Source organism: Bos mutus, chromosome 14 (genome assembly GCF_027580195.1).
Source record: "Bos mutus isolate GX-2022 chromosome 14, NWIPB_WYAK_1.1, whole genome shotgun sequence".
Taxonomy (NCBI): Eukaryota; Metazoa; Chordata; class Mammalia; order Artiodactyla; family Bovidae; genus Bos; species Bos mutus.
This window is the reverse complement of record NC_091630.1, coordinates 11,819,869-11,843,165: the sequence shown is the minus strand read 5'-3', so window position 1 is coordinate 11,843,165 and position 23,297 is coordinate 11,819,869. Positions and strand designations below refer to the sequence as shown.

Sequence of the window (23,297 nt, the reverse complement as noted above, 5' to 3'; positions counted from 1 at the left end):
TGGAAATGGCTATGTTCCAATAAAACTTTGTTTATAAAAACAAGCAGTGGGCCAGATTTCCCCCACCAGCCGTAATTTGCTGACACTTGGTTTAGAGTGAGGTTTCTGCCATGAGACTGCCCATGTTACAACCCACTGCCTCCAACTGTGGGACCTTGGTCAACTCACCTAATCCCTCTAAATCTTAGTTTTCTTATCTGTAAGTGGGAATGGGGATAAAAGGTGATTCACAGAAATGTTCTAAAATTGAATGAGATATGGCTTACATAGGGCAACGGCTGACTCCTGGTAAGAACTCAATAAATGTTAATTATTCCCACTAAGCCAAGAGCCCAATCAGAAGCCTCTCTCTGGTGAGGGCATCACAAGGATAGAATTAGAGAAAGGGGATCGTAAACCATAAAGTGTTGTAAAGAAATTCCCTTAGAAATGAAAGGCTTACACAAGGCCCTTGTGAAGAAGGGTGTGAGGATCAGAGAGATTGCCGAGGCTTTTTCTGATAGTCTCTTCCCCCACACATATGCCTGGCTTTGCTCTGCTCTCATTACATCTTATGTGAACTTCTGTTAGGGTCATTGATGGTTCCTCTGAGGAAACCAAGAGTTAACACCTGTCCTCACTCCACCGTGAGCCTCTCCTGGGATTCCAGGACCTCGAGCAGGGCTGGGCTCAGTGTCAGGTGGTTAGTGAGTATTGTTTTTGTATACTTTTCAGTGTTTAGGATTCTAGATGAGTGAAGAAACAGCTCTGCTATAACAGCTCTGAGCTCTCCAAAGCCGGTCCTGTTTTGAGGGGTTTTTGGAAGGACCTTCCCATCATGCTGCTAACATCCGTCCCCCTTTCATGGCAGTATCTAAGCTGGCTCTTACCCAGTCTCTGAAAGTCTGTTTTCTTTATTTCTAAAAGTCAAGGACCGATCCTGTAACACTTACAGAATGTTCTTGAATAACCAATTGACCCTGATTATTTAATGAATAATCTTCTTTTACTTGTAGGAATGAAAAACAAAGGGAAGTGCCAAAGGGGAGCAATCCTAGCATGGCAGCTCTGCGGTGGATGGTCGCCTTGCCACTAGACAGAGACCCAGACAAACAAAGTGAGTGGGAGCCAGACAGCCAGCTTTCCAGCGCACCCCCGGGAGGCATCCTCCAGCGCCTTTCCGGCACAGCTTGGAAGGGGCGCCAAATGGGGACACGGCTGACATCCGCCTCAGTTCTAACCGCTGCAGATCAATGAACCTGGCACCTAGCTCATCTTTATTTGGGTTGCTTTTGAAAGCCCAAGATAGGGAGAGCCACCGGGCTCTGCAGCACAACGTGTTGGTGGCCTTGGCCACAGGCTCTTCTGCTGGCTGCCTCTCCGCTGTGCTGAGTCATTCTCAACAGGGGAGGCGGCAGGAGGAAAGGGCCTCTTTGCAAAGATGTGGAACCAGCCTAACCATATCCCAGGTCTTTGCGCAAACTGGGTATTGCTGCTCACTTCTGTCTGAGCCATGGAGTCAGGAATGTAGCAGAAGCGAAGAATGGGGGCCTCGTAGAAGAACAAGCCAACGTGTATCAGTGCTGGGGCAAGCTTAGCGCCAGAGGCTGACACACACACTCACAGGAAATGCCCACAGAAGCTCTGAAAACTTCACACCAGAGCCCTTCTCTACCCTGGATCCCAGGTATGAAGGCTGCTATCCAGTCTTAACCTCCGCAAGCCTCCAAGAGGTTCTGTCACTGCTTCACGCTCTCCCCGAGACCAGGCAGCACTTGCTGGACTTGCTTTTCTCAAACTCGGCCTCTCTCTTTCACCTCAGAACCTTTCCAAGTGCTGCACCTTCTCCCGGAGCTCTCTTCTCCTCCCAACTCCGCTTCCTCCAGCCTTTTATCTTAGTAACTCAGTATTTAGGTCTCAGTTCAAGTTTTCCTTTATCCAGCTTCACCTAACCCTGCACTGTGGGTCTGTATCTCTCTTCAAACCTCTTACCTCAGCTTGTAATCACATTTATTAGCAATAAGTCAGTAGTTATTGCAGTGAGTGTTTTATCCCCATTGTTAACACAATTCCTGGCTCTAGAGCTGACCTGTTGGGATTTAAATCTTATCTCCAACACCTACAGCTGTATAACAGGGGCAAACCACATCTGCCCATGCCTCAGTTTATGCATCTATAAAATGGGCATTAGAATAGAACTGATGTTTTTGAACTGTGGTGTTGGAGAAGACTCTTGAGATTCCCTTGGATTGCAAGGAGATCCAACCAGTCCATCCTAAAGGAAATCAGTCCTGGGTGTTCATTGGAAGGACTGATGTTGAAGCTGAAACTCCAATACTTAGGTCACCTGATGGGAAGAACTGACTCATTGGAAAAGGACCTGAGGCTGGAAAGATTGAAGGCAGGAGGAGAAGGGGATGACAGAGGATGAGATGGTTGGATGGCATCACTGACTCGATGGACATGAGTTTGGGTAAGCTCCGGGTGATGGACATTGAAGCCTGGCGTGCTGCAGTCCGTGGGGTCGCAAAAAGTCAGACACGACTGAGCAACTGAACTGAACTGACATCATAGAGTCTTTGGGATGATCAATCAAGTGAACCCCTGAGGGGCTGGTTCTGCCTCTTCTCCTTGGTGTTGACACCTGTTTGGACTTCTGCATTCACAGGGATCAGTCAGTTCAGTCGCTTAGTCGTGTCTGACTCTTTGCACCTGTGTACATTCACAGGTATAGTCTGAACCTAAGCCTTAACCACTCCTGACTTCTTGTTTCCACCAACTGGTTTTGCTGTCAGATTGGCTCATTTCTGCCTGCTCAGTCCACGATTTTTCGCTTCAGTCCTGACCCTGTTTCTAGCCCCAAAGTGAACACAGACAATCACCAGCCCTGGCTCTCATCCAGGTTGTGATGCCTGCTCTGGAGGAAGGGGCACAGAGGTGACAGCAGGGAGGAACCGGATGGACCGAGCTCTGGCCTGAGCCAGCACCACCAACAGGCTGGGAGTCCCTGAGGGGCAGAGATGACACGCAGAGCAGTGGTGAGACTCCTAAAACCTGCCTTTCATCACATTTTCCCCTGCTCCCCTCCCTGACCTGGGCAGCAGGCTGTCACGCTCCCCTCCCTTGTGACCTGAAACAGCACTGAGAATTATGTTGGTGGTGTTTCCCACTGTGATCACTCGTCTACTATGTTGTGATGACATTTTACATGTTTAATTTTTATTTTACCTCAAATTAGTTTTTTAAAAATATTTATTTATTTGGTCGTGTCAGGTCTCAGTTGCTGCACACCGGTTCTTCACGTGGGATCTGTCATGTGGGATCTTTCGGAGCAGCACGTGGACTCTCTAGCTGTGGCTCACAGGCTTCGTTGCTTCATGGCATGTGGGATCTTAGGTCCCCAACCAGGGATCAAACCCATGTCCTCTGCATTGCCAGACAGATTCTTAACCACTGGACCACCAGGGAAATCCCTCAAATTAGCTTTTAATTATAAAAGTAAAATAATTTTATATGAGGGCTTCCCAGGTGGCTCAGTAGTAAAGAATCCACCTGCCAATGCAAGAGATGCAGGAGACCTCGGTTCAGTTCCTGGGTCAAGAAGATCTCCTGGAGGAGGAAATGGCAGCCCACTCTAGTATTCTTGCCTGGGGATCCCATGGACAGAGGAGCCTGGCTGGCTCTAGTCCATAGCGTTGCAAAGAGTCAGACAAGACCGAAGGACTGAGCACACAAGCAAATTTACATGATTTAAAACTGATCAGAAGCATAGAAAAGTTATGAAAAAGCTCTCTCCTAACTGCACACAAGCAAATTTACATGATTTAAAACTGATCAGAAGCATAGAAAAGTTATGAAAAAGCTCTCTCCCAACTTACCTATACTTGAAAGTCCCAACCCTTTCTGGGGGGGTGTCCACAATCTATTGTGTGTCCATCTAGAAGAAAAAGAAGTCACTCAGTTGTGTCCAACTCTTTGCAAGTCCATGGATGCAAGTCCATGGATGCAAGTCCACTGTCTGTCGATGGAATTCTCCAGGCAAGAATACTGGAGTGAGTTGCCATTCCCTTCTTCAGAGGATCGTCCCAACCCAGGGACTGAACCCAGATCTCCTGCATTGCAGGCAGTTAGTTTCTTTACTGTCTGAGCCACCAAGGAAGCCCTGTCCTTCTAGAAAAATGTTTGCCAAATATGGATTTATGCAAAAATATCTGTGCAAATGATATATCATACATATTGCCCTGCACAAGGGCACTTCTTTTAATAAAGTTGTACCTTTGTTTCATTTTAAAAGAGACTGAAGGAGAAACAAAGATTCAAAATACCACTTGTCAACCTATGCTGATTTTTCAAATATTATGGATATATGACTCATTCTTCTCAAGGCAGTAGCATTCTGTTCACAAAATTCAGAAAGGTCATCATTTCAAAACCAAAGAAAAACTTTGGTCTTAAATGGATAATGGTACTTGTACAGAGTAGGCATTTATAACCCATAGTGATACCACAATTGATAACATTATTAGAATATTCTAAAAGAGAAAGCTGCCTAAGAAGAGTTGGTTATTCCTTCCCTTGTGCCTTGTTATACCTTGAATGCTATAGTCACATCCATATTCCATATTTATAATTGTGTGTTTGCATTTCTTTCCTTTTGAGTCTTATTTAGTTTTCAAGCCGCATGGACTCAATAGTGTCTGGGACATAATATGCAGTCAGTCTTTGCCCTGTCAGTCTCTATGTAAAGGCATAGCTTCAACTCTTAAATATAAACAAGCGACCAAGGATGAGCAGCCTTGAGGAAAGCTATGTCATAAGATCCAGGAAATAGGGGACCTAGCACGAGAAGGAGGTGGAGAGAATAACCAGGATGATGGCAGAAGTCAGTCCTAGGACCACAGCTCTGCAGGAGGCCTTCTAAGAGATCAGAGGTAAAGGAGCAAAGGAACAGAGGATATCTCCAAGGAAAAAGTGTGATTAATAGGTTACCTGGGGCTTCCCTGGTGGCTCAGGGGTAAAGAATCTGCCTGCAAATGCAGGAGACATGGATTTGACCCCTGGTCTGGGAAGATCTTACATGCTCCACACCAGCTAAGCAGCTAAGTGTGCCCCACTACTGAAGCCCATACACCCTCGAGCCCACGCTCTGCAACCAGAGAAGCCATCCCAGGGCGAAGCCCACACACCACCACTGGAGAAAAGCCCCCACAGCAACAAAGACCCAGAACAGCCAAAAGTAAATAGATAAATAACATTATTTAAAAAAATAGGTTTCCTGATGTGTTTGATCATGTTGAGGGAAACTTTACAGCTTTGTAAGTGAGTCTGGCTGTAAATTGGTGATAAACACACAACATAAACTAAAGGAATAAAAAAAAATAATAACACAATCCTTAACTCCAAGAAAAACAAGCCCTTCTACAGGAAAGCAAAATAAACAATGCTTGACTAGACATAAAAATATAAACACAAAATAGTAATTTAACAAAAATTTGGGATATAAACATACTTTGGATATAAATATACTTGGAAAATATATGGAGATGGAAGTGAAGTGAAAGTGAAAGGCACTCAGTTGTGTCTGACTCTTTGTGACGCCATAGACTATACAGCCCATGGAATTCCCCAGGCTAGAGTGGATAGCCTTTCCCTTCTCCAGGGGATCTTTCCCACCCAGGAATCGAATCGGGGTCTCCTGCATTGCAGGTGAATTCTTTAGCAACTGAGCTATCAGGGAAGCCCATGGAGGTTGAAGTATAATATAGCTTATCTTTCAGGGTACAAAGTCAATCAATAATGTCTATAAAATTGGGAAAAATAGCAAAAATTTTCTGTTAAAGCATATTACTTAGACGCTATGGTGATTCCTTAGAAAATCAAAATATTAAAAAAAAATAAAAAATAAAATCCCCACATAATTCAGTAATTCCTCTTCTAAATATATATCCAGCTTCCCATGTGGTGCTAGTAATAAAGAACCCGCCTGCCAATGCATGAGACATAAGAGACACAAATTTGAGCTCTGGGTTGGGAAGATCCCCTGGAGAAGGAAATGGCAACCCACTCCAGTATTCTTGCCTGGAGAATCCCATGGACAGAGGAACCTGACAGGCTATAGTCCATCAGGTTGCACCAAGTTGGACATGACTGAAATGACTTAGCACACACAACACAAATATATATCCAAAAGAAGTGAAAGCAGGGTCTTGAAGAGGTATTTGTATGCTAATGTTCATTGCAGCCTTATTCACAACAGCCAAAAGTGAATATCCATAGCTGAATATATGGAGAAATAAAATGTAGTGTACAAACACAATGGAATATTATGTAACCTTTAAAAAGAGGGCAGTTCTGCCATTTATGTTCACATGGGTGATTCTGGAGGACATTATGCTAAGTGAAATAAACAAAGAGACAAATACTGTATGAGTCCACTTATATAGGTAACTAGTCAAATTCACAGAAACAGAAAGTAAAATGGTACTATCAGGGGCTGATGGGGAGGAGGGTATGGAGAATGTTGTTCAATGTGTATAGAGTTGTAGTTTTGCAAGATGAAAAAGTTCTAGAGATCTGTTGCACAACACGGTAAATATAGTTCACACCACTGAACTGTACACTTAAAAATGGTTAAGGTAAATTTTGTGTTATGTTTTTTAACCCAATTTAAAAAGAATCATAATTAAAAGACACTTGCTCCTTGGAAGAAAAGCTATGACAAACCTAGAAAGAGTATTAAAAAGCAGAGACATCACTTTGCTGGCAAAAAGTCTGTATAATCAAAGCTATGGTTTTTCCAGTAGTCATGTATGGACGTGAGAGTTGGACCATAAAGAAGGCTGAGCACCAAAGAATTGATGCTTTCGAATTGTGGTGTTAGAGAAGATTCTTGAGAGTCCCTTGACAACAAGGAGACCAAACCAGTCAATCCTAAAGGAAATCAACCTTGAATATTCATTGGAAAGACCATTGGAAGATGCTGAAGCTGAAGCTGAAGCTGAAGCTGAAGCTCTAATACTTTGGCCACCTGATGTGAAGAGCCAACTCATTGGAAAAGACCTGATGCTGGGAAAGATTGAGGGCAGGAAAAGAAAGGGGCAATAGAGGATAAAATGGTTGGATAGCATCATCAACTAAATGGACATCTGAGCAAACTGCTGGAGATAGAGAAGGACGGGGAAGCCTGGTGTGCTGCAGTTTATGGGGTCACAAAGAGTCGGACACAACTTAGCAACTGGACAACAAAAAACCCTCATCAACTGTACAGTTAAAATATATGCATTTTATTGTACACAAGCTATGCCTTAATGAATTTGAAATCAGCAAAAATGAAGAAGCGTGTTACTTAGAGAAAACACTAGAAGAAATAGCTCTTTTTAAAAATCTCTTTAAAGAGGTCATCCCTGGGGATGGGGGAAGTAGAGCAGGGACTACTACTTCATCCTACAATTAAATGTTAAATGGTATATTTTGTTCATATATTGCTCAGGAAAAAATAAACAATAAACTTAAAAAATCCATTCAAGGACATGAGTAAACATTAAGTTTTCAACATAAAAATAGATCAAGACTACAATTCAAGAAATACAAAGAGCTAATGAAAATTTTAAAAATTCAAAGTTATTAATAGCCAAAGAAATCCAATGAGGTACTATTTTTCCTATTAAAATAACAAACAGTAATAAAAAAATCATGTCATTCAATGAAGGCATAGAGAGAATGAGATGAAGGTTTTCACATGTCATGGAGCAACCTTCCAAAAGGATACTTTGAGAATGTGTATTAAGGTCCTTGGGGCCATACTTTTTGACCCAGTGGCTCTAGTTTCAGAAGTAATCATACAGAAAATTAAGGATTAAATCAGAGACATGGACAAAAAAATATATACAAAAGAGTTAATCATTGAACCATTATTTGCAATGTTTTATTATAAAAAATTTCAAACACAGAAAAGTTGAAAGTACAATGAACTCCCATATACTGTTCACCTAGGTTCAACTGTTGACAATTTGTCACAAGTCAAATTGGATGACCTCAGTAGTTAACAGTGGTTATGTCTGGCTATTGGGATTACAGGTAATTTTTACTTTTTATATCATATTTTTTAGCTTTTAGTAAAAACAAACATCAACACTATACAACTCAGCAATCCCACTACTAAGCATATTGTTGTTCAATCGCTCAGTTGTGTCTGACTCTTTGCGACTCCACGGACTGCAGCTTCCCTGTCCATCACCAACTCCCGGAGCTCACTCAAACTCATGTCTATCACATTGGTGATGCCATCCAACCATCTCATCCTCTGTCGTCCCTTTCTCTTCCTGCCTTCAATCTTTCCCAGCATCAGGGTCTTTTCAAATGAGTCAGCTCTTCGCATTAGGTGGCCAAAGTATTGGAGCTTCAGCTTCAGCATCAGTCCTTCAGATGATCTTTCCAATGAATATTCAGGGTTGATTTCCTTTAGGATTGACTGGTTTGATCTTGTTGTCATGGGAGTCTCATGAGCCTTCTCCAAGGCTCTTATAGTTCTTCTGTGTATTCTTGCACTTCTTCTTAGTATCTTCTGCTTCTGTTAGGTCCATACCATTTCTGTCCTTTATTGAGCTCATCTTTGCATGAAATGTTCCCTTGGGATCTCTAATTTTCTTCAAGAGACCTCTAGTCTTTCCCATTCTATTGTTTTCCTCTATTTCTTTGCATTGATCCCTGAGGAAGGCTTTCTTATCTCTCCTTGCTATTCTTTGGAACTCTGCATTCAGGTGGATATATCTTTTTTTTTTTTTTCTCCTTTGCCTTTCACTTCTCTTCTTCTCTCAGCTATTTGTAAGGCCTCCTCAGACAACTGTTTTGCCTTTTTGCATTTCTTTTTCTTGAGGATTTGATCTTGAGGTTTTGATCACTGCCTCCTGTACAGTGTTACGAACCTCCATCCATAGTTCTTCAGACACTCTGTCTATCAGATCTAATCCCTTTCTATTTGTCTCTTCCACTGTAAAATTGTAAGGCGTTTGATTTAGGTCATACCAGAATGGCCTAATGGTTTTTCCTACTTTCTTCAATTTAAGTATGAATTTTGCAATAAGGAGTGCATGATCTGAGCTACAGTCTTGTTTTTTTGCTGACTGTACAGAGCTTCTCCATCTTTAGCTGCAAAGAATATAATCAATCTGATTTTGGTATTGACCATCTGGTGATGTCTATGTGTAGAGTGGTCTCTTGTGTTGTTGGAAGAGGGTGTTTGCTATGACCAGTGCACTCTCTGGCAAAACTTTGTTAGCCTTTGCCCTGCTTCTGCACTCCAAGGCCAAACTTGCCTGTTACTCCAGATATCTCTCAAAGTCCTACTTCCTATACCCCGAGGAAACCCAAAATTGAAAAAGACACATGAATCCCAATGTTAATTTCAACTTTATTTACAGTAGCTAGGACATGGAAGCACCCTAAATGTCCATTAGCAAATGAATGGATAAAGAAGCTATGGTACATATATGCAATGGACTATTACTCAGCCATAAAAAGGAATGCATTTGAGTCAGTCCTAATGAGGTAGATGAACCTAGAGTCTATTATAGAGTGAAGTAAGTCAGAAAGAAAAAAATGAATATTGCATACTAATGCATATATATGGAATCTAGAAAGGTGGTGCTGATGAACCTATTTGCAGAGAAGCAGTGGAGACACAGGCATTGAGAACAGACTTATGGACACAGCTGGGGTGGGGTGGAGAAGGAGAGGGTGGGAGGTACGGAGAGAGCAACACGGAAACATACATTACCACATATAAAACAGACAGCCGATGGGAATTTCTGTATGACTCAGGAAACTCAAACAGGGGCTTGACAGCAACCTAGAGGGGTGGGATGGGAAGGGAGGTGGAAAGGATATTTAAGTGGAAGGGAACATGGGTAAACCTATGGCTGATTCATGTTGACGTTTGGTAGAAATCAGTGCAGTACTGTAAAGCAATGATCCTTCTATTAAAAATAAATAAATAAAAACACACATCAACAATTCCTAATTAATATTTCAGCGAAAAGAAATTCCTGATAAGTGATCTGTTTATTCAACAGATATTACATGGTGAGTCGTTTCCTATGTGTCATGCCATATTGCCCTCCCACTACTAATACCATTTCTGAGTTCAAAATGCCTACCTTCAGAAGCTTTAGTAAAGTCAGTGGTGAGCTTCTCCAGGTTTTTGTTAACAGTTTGCCTTTGAGAGAAGTTTGTAGGTTGCACATTATTTATCTGAAACTAGGAGTGAGTTTCCCTCTGGGTCAATCTGAAGCTACATTTATTACTATTTCTTCAATATCTGATGACCTTGGAAATTGCCCTGAATTCCAGCTGGTTGCCTGTCTTAACTGGTCTGAACCACTCCTCCACGCTTGCCTGTCTGGCTCTCACATACCGCTCTGGAAGGCCTAGCCTGAACCCCTAGTACCTGATACCCCAGGAGAATGAGAAAGGTGCTCCTCCCACCTCCCATGCCCCTGTAGTGCTGGGGTCTCCTGCAGCACGAGATTGCCCCTCGATCTCCTTACCTGCTCCCAACACCTGGCTCTTGGCTCTTGAGGACAGGATCTGCCTGATCCCAGTGTCACAGGACCGAGAAGACAGGGGGGCCCAGCACCTACTCTGTTGTTTAGAAGATCGTTCCTTTGCTCTGGAAACTATTCAAAATGACTTGTTTTTTTTTGGGGGTGGTTTCTTAACTTTACTGAGAGAAATGCCCGAAGAAGATGTGGTTTCCCATCTGGCTACCAAGCAAGGGCCCAGAAGTTTTGTCCTGCCGCTGATCCGCGAGCCTTAGTTAGGGCAACTTTTTCTCTCCCAGAGGGCAATTTGCGAACAACACGGACCACCTTCCAAAAGTCTGCTGTGGGAGGAAGGCTGGCCTGGGAGGAATCCAAAAGAAAAGCTCTTTTTGAGCTACCTGAGCGGAATCCACCCTCTGAGGAGATTTACCTCCTCTCTGAGCTCGTTTCCTCGTTTGTGAAATGGTTAAGTCTGGACTTGAAGGTGTCTCAGGCTTCTTGGTCAACATGAGTCAGAGCAGGGCCCTTGCCGGAGTCCTAGCTAGGGGTGGAGGGGATACCATCAACCCAAATCCCTAGAAAACACCAGACAAAATTAAGACAAAGGAAATTCAGAGCAGGTCTCCTCCCTGGCAGGCGTCCCCTCCACTTTGGAGAAAAATTAAAAGCCCACCTCAAATGTATGCCAGTTTCCCTGGTGGCTCAGACGGTAAAGCGTCTGCCCACAATGTGGGAGACCCGGGTTCAATCCCTGGGTCGGGATGATCTCCTGGAGAAGGCAATGGCAACCCACTCCAGTACTCTTGCCTGGAAATTCCCATGGATGGAGGAACCTGGTAGGCTACAGTCTGTGGGGTCACAAAGAGTTGGACATGATTGAGCGACTTCACTTCACTTCACCTCAGCCTATTTTTTTGCAGAGCATCCCTGGCTAGGGGCCTCAGGGGCACAAGCTCACCTTGACTTGCAGCTGTTGTTGCTGTTTAGTCTGTAAGTCATGTCTGACTGTTTTGTGACCCCATGGACTGTAGCCTGCCAGGCTTCTCTGTCCATGGGATTTCCCAGGCAAGAATAGTGGAGTGGGTTGTCATTTCCTTCTCCAGGGGATCTTTCCTACCCAGGGTTCGAACTTGCGTCTCCTGCACTGCAGATTTTTTACCAGTGAGTCACCAGGGGAGGCCTTGCAGCGGGGAAGATGCTTCTACATATGATTTGCAGACTTGAGAGCTAATTCGTGGTTATGGGGATGACGCAGCTGAGCTGGAAACAGAGTTCTGCACGCACAGCTACCTGATGAACAAGGGTCAGGGGCTCTGTTAGCTTCGACCTCCTGCTAGCTGGCCCGTGCCCAGGGCCTGCCTACCTGGCCAGGCTGCTCGGTCACAGTGAAAGGACTGCTTCGCTCTGGTGGCAGGCTGCTTTGGGGTTGGTACATCTGAATCATTTTCATAAACAGCAAATGGACCTCGGGTTCAGATGCCCACACATCGTGTGTCACAGCAGCCTTCAGAGAAGCGTCACAAAACGGGCAGACGGAAGATCAGGAAGGAAGTTAGGGCACAGGTTAGAAGAGGGCACGTTTCCGAAAAGGTCCTCACAATTTATCTTTTGAAACGCAGAGACAGCTGCGGGGCTTCAGAGGGTGTCGTGCTGGAACGAGCACTTCCTGGGACAAAGTAATTACCCAATGGCTCCCCAGCGCTCTGGAGACCAGTGACCAGCGGCAAAGGGCCTCTGACTAATGTGAACTGAATTTTAAAAGGCGCGATTTTGCCAAAAAAAGAAAAGCAGGACAATAATGAAATTCATAAACATTTGAGTATGACATTTATGACTTTTCTTCTTTTGTGCTTGAGATATTTTTCTTTGATGAAATCCAGGGCACAGAGACTTTACATCCTGGCTATTCAGAGTTAAGTATCTCCAACTTTGAGTATGACTGCCTTGTGACAAAACAGAGCGCGGGGCAGGCGTGGAACTTGTAGCTTCAAACTCATAAAAACACAGAAGCCATAATGAAGTGTGCCTCCTGGTGCCTTTATTAAAACCTGCTGGCCTGACGCTCCCAGACAGGCCTAGCCCACACCACCTGCTGCAAGCCTGGGTGAGCCGCCAGCCTGGCGTGTGGGTAGATTTGGGCCCTTTGGCGGTGCCTCCCACTGTCTTTTGCACTGATTTCCTTTGACCTCTAGAGTAATTTGAAAACAGATGATGTTTTGCTATGGAAAGTTTTCCTCTTGGAACTGTGCCCAAGCTTTTGATATGGGAAAATTTTTGCATCAGTTGCTTAATAATTCCCAACACACATCGTAAAACCCTCACAATTTAGGGTACTTTAGTTCACCCTACCAAAAATAAATCAATTTATTAAAAACAACAAAGGGAATTTATTTCCCACAGTAAGTTGAGAGAGGGAGAAACCAGCAGGGCCGTCAGTCTCTGGGGCGGAAGAGAAGTTTTTACTCTTCTTTCTCCTTGCTGTTCAGTCACTAAGTCGTGTCCGACTCTTTGCGACCCCATGAACTGCAACACGCCAGGCTTCCCTGTCCTTCACTGTCTGCTGGAGTTCGCTCAAACTCATGTCCATTGAGTCAGTGATGCCGTCCAATCATCTCATCCACTGCCGCCTCCTTTTCCTCTTGCCCTCACTCATTCCCAGCCATCAGGGTCTTTTCCAAAGAATCAGTTCTTAGAATCAGACGACCGAAGTATTGGAGGTCCAGCTTCAGCATCAGTCCTTCCAATGAATATTCAGGGTTGGTTTGCCCTTCCTTGCTTCTAGAGCTGCTAATTTGCTTGTTGAGATTCTCGGACACTGATGGGGTCATGTTCAAGGGCACAAGGTGCCAGGAGTGAGTGGCTCTCTCATCCTCCGTGTGTGGTTGAAGTACCCTGAGTGGGGACGTACCGTACCGGCCCATCTTCCTTTCTCTTCTCAGTGGGAGGGAGCCAGGAAAGCACTCTCCCTTCCCTGCAGGGAGCGTCTCTCCTTTGCTGCCAAATGGAGAATGAGGATTTGGACACAGGAGGAAACTGAGGGCTGCCCTTCAGGCCGCAGGCCTCTTGGCCACTGTCTCCAACTCATCTCTTTGGATTTTGCACAGAGCAGTGGTTCTCCAACCTCCACAAGCATCTTAATCACTGGAAGACCTTGTTAAAGCCCAGACTGCTGGCCTCCAGCCAGTGTCTGACTCAGAACGTCTGAAGTGAGACCTTAGGATGTGCATTGCTAATGAGTTCCCAGGTGATGCTGAAGTTGTTGGTCCAGGACCACGCTGTGAGAATTATGATAACGTAACATTTTGCTTTCTTTTACAAATTAGATGTTCCCGGTCCCTTGCTGAATACCATCAAAGCCTCTCTCTGACCCCTGAAACGAGTAACAAAATTATTAAATTATCCCAGTAATAGACAATGGATTTTATGATGTAATGATAAAGGACTCAGAAGTTTTTAACCTAAAGAGGAAGAGGCAAAGAATCTCAAGGAGAAAGCTGTCCATATTTCCTACACACAGTTAAAAAGGCCTGAGCAGCTATGAGAGAGGGCCTGGTGGACATGTGGAAGGATTTCCAAGGATGATTAAGCAGGCTCGCTGAAGGGGCCTGGAGAAATCTTATCCTCAGGGGTCTCCAAAAGCAGGATCCATGACTATCACTTGGACTGCTTGAACCTGGATGACAACATGCATTTCTAGAAGAGTTGTGATTAGCTTGATTCTCATCCTCTTCCAGGAACTATGCTACATGCTTTATTTTATTCTCTTATTAATTCTGTAAAATTGGTGCTCATATCACCATTTTACAAATAAGGAGGCAGAGACCACAAAAGCCTCAAGGTCACTACACCTGGAAAGTAGCAGAACTCAGATTCGGATCCGTGTCTGTGTGATTCCCTGTCCCAAGTTCTGGTCGTACATGAAGCTGTAACTAGCTATTGGTGGTTTGTATCTTCAGATTAAAGAGTCATTCCTGTCCCAAGAAGTTGGGAAGAAGAAAGTTCCCTGTAACTGAATGAAAGACGCATGATTGGTAAGTTTTGAAGGGTTGAGGATTAGGGAGTCGGGGTAGAGGATGTTGGAAGCACACAGGCCCTGGCCAACCAGTGAGGAGCTGGGGTGGGGGTGGGGGGACAATATGAAGAGCCTGGACCCCATGGAGCAGATCACACTGAAGAGGGTGGAGAGAAAGGAAACTCAGCTCACAGTTTGTAGCTTTCATAATTTTGCTTGGGTCAGATCTGCTGAATATAGGCAGTATCAAAGTCACCCAGATTCAGTATAGACTCACTCAGGATGGAAGTTTGTTTCTCTCTGATGTGAAAGTCCAAGCTGGTGGAGCAAGTTTCCTTTGTGATAATGTCAGGGGCCCCAGAAGATGTGGCAAGAATACACAGAAAAACTATATGAAAAGGGTCTTAATGACCCAGATGACCACGATGGTATGGTCACTTACCTAGAGCCAGACATCCTGGAGTGTGAAGTCAAATGGACCTTAGGAAGCATTACTATGAACAAAGCTGGTGGAGGTGATGGAATTCCAGCTGAACTATTTCAAATCCTAATAGATGATGATGTTAAAGTACTACACTCAATATGTCAGCAAATTTGGAAAACTCAGCAGTGGCCACAGGACTGGAAAAGGTCAGTTTTCATTCCAATCCCAAAGAAGGGCAATGCCAAAGAATGTTCAGACTACCCTACAATTGTGCTCATTTCATATGTAAGCAAAGTTATGCTCTAAATCTTTCAAGCTAGCCTTCAGCAGTTTGTGAACTGAGAACTTCCAGATGTGCAAACTGGGTTTAGAAAGGGCAGAGGAACCAGAGATAAAATTGCCAACATTCCCTGGATCATAGAGAAAACAAGGGAATTCCAGAAAAACATCTACTTCTGCTTCATTAACTGCACAAAAGACTTTGTGTGGATCACAACAAACTGGAAAATTCTTAAAGAGATGGAAATACCAGACCACCTTACCTGTCTCCTGAGAAACCTGTATGCCAGTCAAGATGCAACAGTTAGCACCAGACATGAAACAGTGGACTGGTTCAAAATTGGGAAAGGAGTATGTCAAGGCTGTGTCTTGTCACTGTGCTTATTTAATTTATATGCAGAGTACATCATATGACTTTCCTGGCTGGATGAAACACAAGCTGGAATCAAGGTTGTGGGAGAAATATCAACAGCCTCAGATATGCAGATGATACCACTCTAATGGCAGAAAGTGAAGAGGAACTAAAGAGCTTCTTGATGAAGGTGAAAGAGGAGAGTGAAAGAGCTGGCTTAAAACTCAGCATTCAAGAAACTAAGATTATGGCATCTGGTCTCATCACTTCATGGCAAATAGAAGGGGGAAAGTGGAAACAAAGGCAGATTTTATTTTCTTGGGCTCCTAAATCACTGTGGACGGTGACTACAGCCATGAAGTTAAAAGATGTTTGCTCCTTGGAAGGAAAGCTATGGCAAACTTAGCATATTAAAAATTAAAGACATCACTTTGCCAACAAAGGTTCATATAATCAAAGCTGTGGCTTTTCTGGTAGTCATGTATGATATGAGAGTTGGATCATAACGAAGGCTGAGCACTGAAGAACTGATGCTTTTGTTTTGAGTTGTGGTGCTGGAGAAGACTCTTAATAGTCCCTTGGACTACAAAGAGATCAAACTAGTCAATCCTAAAGGAAGTCAATCCTGAATATTCCCTTGAAGGACTGATGCTGAAGCTGAAGCTCCAATACTTTAGCCACCTGAGGTGAAGAGTTGACTCCTTCAAAAAGACCCTGATGCTGGGAAAGATTAAAGGCAAAAGGAGAAGAGGGCAGCAGAGGATGAGATGTTTAGACAGCATCACTGACTCAATAGACGTGAGGTGAAGTGGAAGTCACTCAGTCGTGTCCAACTCTTTGCGACCCCATGGACTATACAGTCCATGGAATTCTCCAGGCCAGAGTACTAGAGTGGGTAGCCTTTCCCTTCTCCAGGGGATCTTCCCAACCCAGGGATCGAACCCAGCTCTCCGGCATTGCAGGCAGATTCTTTACCAGCTGAGCTACAAGGGAAGCCCCAGTAGACGTGAATCTGAGCCTAATCCTGAAGACAGTGAAAGACAGGGGAGCCTGGTGTGCTGCTGTCCGTGGAGTCACAGAGTCAGAAACGACTGAGTGGCTGAACAGCAGCAACAAGGCTGCTCGTGGCCACCTGCCCCCAACCCATTCCACAAACATTACGTTTTCTTCAGGACTTGGCCAGATGTCATTCTCCCCAGAAAATTACTTGGATCCTATAGTTTCATTCTAAACCTCCAGGCCGCTCTCCTGTTACAGCACGCCTCATTTTGCTTATCTTCTTATTTATTTACTTGGCCACGCCCAGCTTCAAGACATGTGGGATCTTAGTTCCCTGACCAGGGATCAAACCTGTGCCCCTTGCAGTGGAAGTGAAGAGTCTTTACCACTGGACAGCCGAGAAGTTCCTCTTATCTTCTTGAGGCTGAACACTATGCTGATTTTGTCCCTAACCCCAGAACAAAACACAATGTCTGATAAATCTCTTAGTAAGTTTATGTTGGGTCCACTTAAAACTCCAAGAATCAAGTTGTACTCAACACTTCTGTATCATGCACATCACAAGCCAATGGCTAAGAGTTCTGTGCCCTGGCAGGGAATTCACTGCCTGGGTCTGGGCCTGGAGGTAGAGCTCATGCCTGGCTAGCATAGAGCTGTCCCCTCTCCTGCAGGCCACATGGGAGGAACAACTGGGCCAGGGAACACCCCCTTAGAGAATACTCAGGTCTCTCAGCTTTTCCCATCATTTCAGATCTTCTACCTTGTCTCCTGGCTCAGCACCTTATAGACATGTCAGTGCCTTTTATAAAATCCCTTCACAATGGCAATGAAAGGCAAGCAAAGCGAGGCTCCATCCAGCCACTGCAAGGAAAGAAAATGTCGGAGGTGGTTTAGCTTCAAGTCTGAGGACAACAGAGGCCATCAGCTTTTGGCCCTTGGTAATTTTCAGGCGTAGCATGAAAAGGTATTTCAAATCTGGCAAAAGATCTGAATCTGTGTCCCAGCATATCTGGAGTCAGAGAAAAAAAGGTCATATTATTTGCTTCCTGGTATTTGCAAACCCAAGGACCAGACACTGAACGGCTGGGCTGTCTTTCCTTGGATGCAGAAGAACTCAGACGAGAGGGTGATACCCACTTGGAAGGGGACAAAGGTCAGAGGTCACTCATTCATTTGTCACCCAGCAGTCACCCTCCTGGTGACTCAGGCCTGCGCCGGGCCCTTCAGAGATCAAGACCCACTCTGCCGCGTGCTGTCACCACCAGGCAGGATGTGACACACACAAGCTTGTGTGCTACTAAACAAAAATCTCTACAACTTAGATGCCGTTGCTTACAGTCCACTTGATAAACTATGACCTCCTCGTATTAGCGGAAGTCAGACAGCCATTAAAAAGCATAGTGACTGTAAGATATGTTGCTATGAGAAGAAAGGAAGCTTCAGGACAGTGTCAGCTTTGATTAGTATGAAAAAGGACCTATCTACCTGTGTGTCTACACACACATACACATGGGCATGTGTGGTCTTAAATGCTTACTGGCTTATTGTTGATGCGCTGGGAAGGGAAACTGGATAATAAAAGGTGAGAAGAAGATGTAACATTCATTTTATATATATTTCAGGCTTCCCTGGTGGCTCAGCAGTAAGGAACCTGCCTCTCAATGCAGGAAATGTAAGAGACACAGTTTCAATCCCTGAGTTAGGAAGATCTCATGGAGGAGGGTATGCCAACCCACTGCAGTATTCTTGCCTGGAGAATCCCATGGGCAAAGGAGCCTGGTGGGCTACAGTTCATAGTGTCTCAAAAAGTTAGACACAACTAAAGCAACTGAGCATGTATGCACGCACACATAAATATATATATTTCAGTAATGTGTGGACCTTTTAAAAAAATCTTTAAAATAATGCTCCTTTTTGAGTTAAAAAAAGGCAACCTGAGGAGGGTTTGAATCCTACTCTTGAATACTCTGCCAGGCACTGGCGTGTGTGCATTACCTCATTTACTCTTCACGAAACCCATGAGGAAGTTACTGTGGTCCCCAAATAATCGGTGAAGGAAGACAGAGCCGCTGTGGAGAGCCAACAGGGAGCTGGCACTCCCGGCCCAGGTGTTGAGAGCGGACTGAGCCTCCATTTCTAGAGTGAGTCTGAGGAGTCAGGCCAGGAAGGCAATGCCCGGTGAAGAGGGCCACAACCCAGCCAGGGGCCCAGGACTGCTTGATGGCACCGGGGTGTCAGGCATTGCTTCCTTCTGATATCTGAGCCCTGGAAAGTGAGGAGGATGAGGCAGGAGAAGAAATGGGGGTGAAGCAGGGGGTGAGAAGCGCATCTGGGCGACAGAGCAGCAAGGGCTGAGGGGTGACGGGGCCCTGCTGGGGCTGCCTGTCCCAGGGTGATGAGCATTGAGGACAGGCTGCAGACAGAGGCTGGAGCCCTTGTGGGAGGCCCCGGACAGCCCTTGCTGAAGGCAGCCAGGAGCTCCAGCAAGGTTCAAACCAGGAAAGAGGGTGTGTGCCCGCTCCTGCCTCATCATCTTCACCCCATTGTCTGTCCTTTTTTAACACTGACTGCTGTCTACAAAGGGCTTCCCCGAAGGCTCAGCGGGAAAGAATCCACCTGCGTTGTAGGAGATGCAGGAGACGTGTGTTTGATCCCTGGGTCAGGAAGATCCCTGGAGGAGGACATGGCCACCCACTCTGGTATTCTTGCTTGGAGAATCCCATGGACAGAGGAGCCTGGTGGGCTTACAGTCCACGGGGTCGCAAAGAGTCGAACATGACTGAGTGACGGGGCACCCACTGTCTATAAAATCCTTGTAGCTCACTTGTTTACTCTCTGTGTCCCTCAACGGATATATAAGCTCTGGAGAACTAGGACCACGTGTGTCCTGTGGGCCCCACTGTCTGCTTGCCTAGAGCAGCGCGGGGTATACTTGGGCTCTCAGCATTGAATGAACGGGTGAAAACTGATTGATTGCCGTCCTGCTGTGCACCCCATGCCCCAGTCCTCGAATGCAGGAGGGAAGTTAAACACTGAGCTGTTCTATCTCCCCCTAGGTCCACTCCCTGCCTTCTCCACCCTCTCAGCATCCTGGGGGGTGGGCTTGGAGGAGCCCGTAGGGACTCCCTTATGCTTTAGCTTCTTGGAGGGTCCAGCCAATGACAGCACTGGCGGGAGATCAGGGAGAGGGCCTTCCATTAAGCCTGTCTTTTATTCTCTGTACGCTGAAGCTTTGACCTCTTTGACTCCATCAGACCCTGGAGTGCGCCTTTCATAAGCAGATAAACCAATCCAGTGTTCCCGCTACCAGCTGCCATCTTCATCAGCTCTCCCCTTCTGGGGCCTGGTCCCCTGCCCTCCTCATCTCGGACCAGGTACGAGATGACTAGAGGCAGCCCCTACTCCCCAGTGTTTAGCCTAGCCAATCCTAAGCTTCCTTATCCTGCCTCTCTTTTTCCTTCCAGTGGGAACCACAGGAAAGGCTCTTCCTGGTCATGTTTTCTTCTGCTCCTTCTGCCCCTGACTAGTTATAGCGCCTCCTGTGGACGCCTTACACAGTGGAGTGCCACGCCTCCTATTGCTGAGGAAGCGTGAGTAGAAACAAGTCTTCCTTCACAAGTCATTTCGTGTCTGTGTGTCTTGAGGGACTGGATTAAAACAGGTGCCGGGTACCCGGAAAACTGGGCACAGTTAGGTCGGGGTATGTGTTCCCTCTACATCCTGTTTGTGGAGGGCTGGCTGCACCCCTCAGGTGAGTTACTTAACTTCCCTGAGCTTTGGCTTCCTCATATGTACAGTGGAAATACTATTATCCACCTGGCAGGGTTGTTCTGAGGGATAAACAGACAATGTACTGTATATATCTTCCCAGAAGGGGAGCTTTTTCTCCCTCTGAAAACTTACCCCTCAGAACTAAAAAGGAACTACCTTATATTTGTGTCCCTATAACGAGGTGTGTTTCTACTGTTTCCACTGGAAACAGTGGCTGACTTTATTTTTGGGGGCTCCAAAATCACTGCAGATGGGAATTGCAGCCATGAAATTAAAAGATGCTTACTCCTTGGAAGGAAAGTTATGACCAACCTAGACAGCATAGTAAAAAGCATATTACTTGGCCAACAAAGGTCCATCTAGTTAAGGCTATGGTTTTTCCAGTAGTCATGTATGGATGTGAGAGTTGGACTACAAAGAAAGCTGAATGCCGAAGAATTGATGCTTTTAAACTGTGGTGTTGGAGAAGACTCTTGAGAGTCCTTTGGACTGCAAGGAGATCCAACCAGTCCATCCTAAAGAAGATCAGTCCTGAGTATTCATTGGAAGGACTGATGCTGAAGCTGAAACTCCAGTACTTTGGCCCTTGATGCGAAGAGCTGACTCGTTTGAAAAGACCCTGATGCTGGGAAAGATTGAGGGCAGGAGGAGAAGGGGACAACAGAGAATGAGATGGCTGGATGGCATCGCTGACTCAATGGACATGGGTTTGGGTGAACTCCGGGAGTTGGTGATGGACGGGGAGGCCTGGCGTTCTGCAGTTCATGGGGTCGCAAAGAGTCGGACACGACTGAGCGACTGAACTGAACTGAACGGGGTGTGTTAGAGGCCCTGTGATAGCCTCTCAGACTCACTTGGTTTCAAGGTAATTCCCAGCTGCCACCGGCGGTGTGCCTTCACACAGGGGTAACGACAGCCTCCCACTTCCTGCTGCACCTTCTTCCCGCCCCTTTGGGGGCTCCCTGCAGACGCTGCCATGTTGCTGTGAGGCCCGTTCAGTGCCCTGAGCTTCCATGGGGCGGGGGAAGCTCCAGCTTCCCAAGGGCCAATATTGACCCCAGGGAGACTAGGAGGGATGAATGCGTGCCCCTCCCCCTACCCGTCCCAAGAAGCAGTTATAAGGCCTTTTGAAGGATGTCTTGAGAGATGGTGCCCTTGATACCAGCAGGGGTGCAGCTCAGGAATGCACCCCATATCTGCTGCTGCCCAGCGCCCCACTCCTGCCTGCGGTTCCCTGATAGACTGGCAGCTGGAAGGCTTTGCTTTCTGTGGAACCCGGGCCAAGATACTTGAGGATTCTTTTCCTTTATTTTGACAAAGTACTATTTGAGATGGACAAATTGTTCTGAGACAATGTTCTGCTGTCAGCTGCAGTTTGGAGTGGTTATAAGGGTTGCCTTACACAATGGATTTTTTCAAAGGAGGCAGATTTAATACAGATATAGTCATAAATCTGTATTATCTCAGGATAATACGGATTTAGTCATAAATCTAGGGATATGACTTCACAAGAGCAAATACTAGATATCATTGAAAACAGGCCTTTAAGGATCACTTTTAAAAGCAATAATAATTTTATAAATACCATAAATACACATTTAGAGAATGAAGAGACACATCTGTACTAAGCCTTACAGAGATGGATATCTGGGGCCTCGGGCACATTTTCATTAACAGCATATTATTATATGGATTCAAAAACCAATGTTATCGCAAAACAACTTAGCGGGAAGTAAAGGTGATGTGTTTTGGAAAACTGTTAGATGCCTCAAAATGTGACTTCGGTTGTGACAAGGACAGAGATAGTAAAGGAGATATGAAGAACTAATGTAGGATGGTTTCATGAATGTGAGATGGGAATATTTAAAAGAAATATTTCTAAGTTAGCAGTATTTCTAAATTACTATAATGTTTGTAATGTCTTGATAAATTAATAAATGTAAAAGGTAGACATTTGTCTGCTTCATTTCTATTTCTAAAAGAATATATCCTCACATTGTTCAAAACCTCTTTTTCGATCTTCTGTCTTTCGAAAGTGGAGACTCATTGTCCTTTTCGCGTTTGCTGTCTGTTTAGACATTTGTGGTACATAGAGGGCTTGGCACAAGGAAGGAGTTGGCAGGCGCCAGCCCCTCTGCCATCTTACTTCCTGATTAACAGATCAGGTCTCCTTGCTCTCTGCTGCTCGGATTCCACCAGGCGCTCGTTTGCTTTGCTCTGTTTTCTCTAATAAGGGAGCCAGCCTTGGGCCTAGATAAGCACCTGACTCTTTTTACCTGGTGTGTCCTGGCTGTCTTTCTACTATACAGCTGATGGGGGGTGGTGGTGGTGGGGTGCTAGTTAAATTGGGATAATCTAATTTTTGCTGATGAAAATGATATCTTATTTGCCCAAGAGATATGATTCTTAGGAGAGTCCATTCTGCTTATCTTGAAGAAGCAGGGCATCTGCCAATTGCAGGTCAGAGCCACACAGAAAACAGGTGCAGGGAAATATCACTTATTGGGAAATTTTTCTCATTACCATAGAGGCAATGGTGCTCAGAGGTAGCTAAAACCAGACTGACATGACTGTGGCTGCTTTGAGTAAAGAGAATCCCAGGTTTTTGCCCTTCCTACAAGCAGAGACGTTACTTTGCCAATAAAGGTCCATCTAGTCAAGGCTATAGTTTTTTCAGTAGTCATGTATGGATGTGAGAGTTAGACTATAAAGAAAGCTGAGTACCAAAGAATTGATGCTTTTGAACTGTCAGGTTGGAGAAGACTCTTGAGAGTCCCTTGGACTGCAAGGAGATCCAACCAGTCCATCCTAAAGGAAATCAGTCCTGGGTGTTCATTGGAAGGACTGATGTTGAAGCTGAAACTCCAATACTTTGGCCACCTGATGCGAAGAGCTGACTCATTTGAAAAGACACTGATGCTGGGAAGGATTGAAGGCGGGAGG

General features: G+C 45.2%; 1 long non-coding RNA gene across 4 annotated transcripts; it reads left to right on the top strand.

The window, feature by feature from the left end:
* The first annotated feature begins 941 nt into the window (after nucleotides 1-941).
* Nucleotides 942-22,483, top strand: LOC138990790 (uncharacterized). Of its 4 annotated transcripts, none has more exons than XR_011466898.1 (6): nucleotides 942-1,666; nucleotides 2,322-2,452; nucleotides 2,882-3,017; nucleotides 14,474-14,548; nucleotides 18,206-19,957; nucleotides 20,048-22,482. It is a non-coding gene; the product is annotated as an uncharacterized lncRNA (long non-coding RNA). The 4 variants fall into 4 exon arrangements; XR_011466899.1 differs by having other exon boundaries at nucleotides 18,206-19,282; nucleotides 19,838-22,480; XR_011466897.1 differs by having other exon boundaries at nucleotides 18,206-22,482.
* Nucleotides 22,484-23,297: the final 814 nt, after the last annotated feature.